General features: G+C 48.1%; 1 long non-coding RNA gene across 1 annotated transcript in view; it reads right to left on the bottom strand.

Annotated features, from left to right (window-relative positions):
* The window catches only part of LOC109320509, a 14,844-nt gene that overhangs the window by 6,262 nt on the left and 4,393 nt on the right, over positions 1–4,189 (bottom strand). The window contains exon 2 of the long non-coding RNA XR_002103804.1: positions 290–295. This is a non-coding gene — a long non-coding RNA (uncharacterized LOC109320509). The remainder of the gene's footprint in view (positions 1–289; positions 296–4,189) is intronic.

The following is a 4,189-nucleotide window of genomic DNA, read 5'->3' as shown; positions in this document are numbered from 1 at the left end:
GGGTGAGCCCAGAGCCTGTGCAGGGCCGAGGCTGGCAGCGGGCACGGGTTACAAGATGGTGTTGAGTGCGGGGGGGGAGGGGAAGCAGCCGCTCCTCTGCCCCATGGCCAGCACCCTGCACTGCAGCCACTCACTGCCTGCATGGGGCTGCCTGTGCCTGCTCAGGACAGCCCTGGACAGGCTGCGAGTGGCTATAGCAGGGAAAGCTGGCCATGGGGCAGGGGAGGGGCTGCTTTTCCCTGGGCTCAGCTTTTCCCCGGGCTCCTTCCCTGCCTGAGGTCCCCCCTACCCTTACCTGAGTTTCCAGTGTGGTGCACTCACATGGTCCCAGGCTAGAAGCCTCTCCTGGGGCTTCCAGCTGTGGGGTGAGGCCAGGTGTGCCCTGCTGTTGCGGGAGTCCTCTGGGCCTCCCCTGGGTCCTACTACCCCTGGTTCCTGTCATTTTTGACAGGAACCAAGGACAGATCAATATTAACTTTCTAAATTTTTTAGGGGCCCCACAGGCCGGATAGAATGGCCTTGCAGGCCGTATTTTGCCCACCCCTGACTTACCAGTGTGGAGTCAGCTGCAGCTCCCTGCTGCAGCCACCAGGGACTGTCTGAATCATCAAAGCTCTCCAAATCTTTTCTGAAGATTCGGAGAGCTTTGAATCGATTCGGACTTTTAAATTGGTCCCCTGATTCAATTCTGATTTGTAGATTCAGCCACCAAATCAGGCTGAGTCTCCTCCTAATCGAATCACCACCCAAAGCTTCGCAAAGCCCTAATAAATATATAAAAGGAGTTCTTTCCAGGTGACACCTTACAAGAATATATTTGGTTGCCAAAAAACAATACATTTGAAAAAAAATCAATTCATTTTCAAGGTTCATATGTTGTGAAGAAATAGACATTTCTTTGTATTTGTATGAAATAAGATTTAATTTTTCTAGAGTAACTAAGGTCTTTAGGGGCACATCTACACATGCATATTAATGTGATACAATAAACGCCGACACATATTGGGCCAAAGTTTATTGTGCCTGGGCACCGTGTTTATATGTATGCCCAGGACTGCAGCACATTGAGTTGGGTTGGAGCAGCCCTGGCTGGCACAGGACTCAGGGAGCCAGGCTGCCAGCCTGGGGCTGGTCCAACTCAGCTAACTGTGCTGCGGAAGGGCTGGCTGGGACATGAGGGTGCTCCAGTGTGGGGCTAGCCAGCAGGCAGCCTCCACACTGAAGCACTCTCATGCCCCAGCCACATCAGCATCTACACGTGTGATGCTGTGGAGTAAAACATTCTGCATTTACAAGTACTACCCTGCTGTGGAGTTTATTAGTTTACTCCAGCCTAATAGCCCTACATGTGTAGAGTTCAAGATGTTTACTGTGGAGCTAATTAGTCTATTCCTCAGGAAATGTCTCATAGAGATGCACCCGAGATTGCTCATTTAGGTCCCTTTACTGCGTCTCAATTGGACATCCAAAACCATTAATTATAGTTAAAGTTTTGGCCCAATTTTTATAGAGAGTTTTGGGGTACTGTCACAGATAAATACATTATTGCCACTTAGCAAACTTATCTGTTTTTTTAAAAGGAATATCTTCTGTTTTTGGAATTCAACTGCAGATGTTGGATTAGTAAAGCAATTGTTAGAAAAATCTTAGCTCATCTTATTCTTTTGTAAGGATATCCTGATCTCTCTTTATTCTAAATGCAAAATGTAAGTAAGTGTGGGCAGGAGATTAATTTAACTTATATAAGCAACTTTACACAACATCATCTATTGTTAAGGGCAGAATCATTGTATATAGCATCTTGGTGAAAAAAAGTATGACAGAAGTTTCTGAAACGTGAACAAAATGGATATGAAACAATTAATTTAGAGAGGTAGAAAGAAAGGACTGGGAAGGGACTTCCTGGCTTAGTGAGCATAGTCCTCTGCTATCACAGAGACCATGCCATGTAATCCTGTTCATAACCTATCAATCTGATTATTTAATAATAGTAATAATAATAATAGAAAGAAAAAGTAGAAACAGATTCCAAGGCTTTAGATCATCTAGTTCCAGGAATTGTACAGGGTTTAGGAAATGTTAAGTCCCTTTCAATTTCTAAGTATTATTACTCAGTTTCTTCTGGAGCAGTTCTTGTTTCCACGCACAGGTTTAGAAAGCTACCTTACACTTACGACGGGCTAAGTGTTCACACATGGAGCTCTGCCAGCCTGCAAGGGAAAAGCCAGTTTCCCACTTGTTTCTCCTTTAAAGGAGAATCCATTTTTAAAGCTTGTTGATCCTTTTTAAATTTAAAGTTTTCAACCCTTTCATATATTCTTGAGACCCACGGGTTGAGAAATGCTGCCTGAGACTAACTTGTTCAGAGAGGCATGAGCTTTCATAGGCTACAGCAGATTTTGTTAGAGGTTATGAATGGACTTGCAGAGTGCAGTGGTACTAAATAGAAGAGAATAAAGTCCCTCCCCACCCCTGCTTCCCTATCCTTTTTAATTTCTTTATTCTTTTCTATGTTGTACTCCTGTTCTCTTCAACTCTACTTACAGCATCCAGCATAATGGCCTAAAGAATCTCATGTCTCTCAGGAGTTAGTCTAAGGTGTCACCCCTCCCCTACCTTCTGCTGAACATCAGATTAATATGGTTTACAAGTAGTACCTTGTCAGTTGTACAAGTGGCTCTGTTTGTTCTGATGGGATTTTATCATACAGTTTCTTATATAAACACTTGTATGCAGAATCAAGCTCTTATATGCAGTTTTTAAAGACCAGAAAGTACCGTTTTAAAATGTATATCCCAAGAACCTCAGTAGGGTGAAAACTGCCGCCTAAAAAACGGGGTTTGAATATAAAAGAATTGAGACTATAAATATAAATTAATACAAAAGAATGGAGAGTGATGCTGGGCTATTATCACCGGTAGAAAACCAGAGGAAGTAAGAGCATACACATGCTTCACTTCGGTTAATTCCAACAATGGGAATTAAGATTGCAAAGGTATGTCCCTGCCATGCAAGAAAATGTTAAAAAAATCAATACAATACTGGATACAAGGACACTGTGTGCATACAAAACAGGAGAATTATGATCACTGAATGTGAAAGGCCCAAACAGTCTGCAGGACTAATGAGAACTCAAAATTAAATCTTGAGGTATGCTGCCAGACAGGGAATCACCATGCAATCCTGCACCCTTGAAAGTACAGCTACATAAATGTGAGTCCCCACCTAGAACTGTGTAAACAAATCTAAATGTGGATATTAAGCACATTGTTAAAACGTTTATAATGGATGTTTCAGTGGATTGTGAATTCAATAAGAGCAGCTGTAGGGGCCATTATTTGGCTATTCACATATAGCAGCATTAATACTATTATGAAATACTAGCGAGTTGCCCATCAAGAATGACAGGAGGTGGGCAGGAAGAAGCCGCCTCCCAGGAGCCGGGTGGGGAGCTTGCCTCGCCAGCACCCCCCTGCCCGTTTCTCCAGGGATGTACCTGCGATCTATGGGCGTGACTGTCTCCACACGCGTTTCTTGTGCAGATGATCGATGTGCAAGTCCCCACATGTCTGCCCACGGGAGCCCTAGGCGTGGCTGCACTGACTCTGCTGCCAAAACGGACGGGCCGACAGCCCAGGGAGACCGCCCGATGGATTATCCCCATTTCACAGCTCGGCAAAGCAGCCCTGGCACCCGCCGGGCGCGAGGCGGGGCTGCGGACCGCCCCCTGCAGCCCCGCCCCCCGCGGGCCCGCCCCCTGTCCTCAGTGCGGGGTTTGAAAGCGGGCGAGCCCATGTGAAGAGCAGACGGGGGGGATGGCAGCACTTGGGCTATTCCTGTCACCGCAAAGGAGGGTTCATCTGGGGATCCCGGCGGCCCGGGTGCTACCATTCGCCGCGCTCTCCCGCTCGCGCTCCCCCGCCTCCGCGGACACGGTGGTGGCGGCCGGAGCGCCGCGTCACCCATTGTTTACAAACCGAGCGCAGCGGGCTGCGCTCCAGCTTCGCCCGCAGCCGCGTGTGTGTGTGCGCGAGCGGGGCCGGCCATGCCGTGCCGGCCGGGCGAGCGCTTCCTGCTGCTGGAGCGCGCCGTGGGCGTGGGGCCGGCGGGCTCCAAGGAGGTGGACGCGCTGGTGGCCAAGCTGGGCGAAGTGCTACAGCTGAGCGCGCAGCGGGCACCGGCCCCCCGC

This window comes from Crocodylus porosus, unplaced genomic scaffold (assembly GCF_001723895.1).
Source record: "Crocodylus porosus isolate Cpor-Errol unplaced genomic scaffold, CroPor_comp1, whole genome shotgun sequence".
NCBI lineage: Eukaryota > Metazoa > Chordata > Crocodylia > Crocodylidae > Crocodylus > Crocodylus porosus.
Note: the sequence above shows the minus strand (reverse complement) of the source record. Positions and strands in the feature narration are given on the sequence as shown.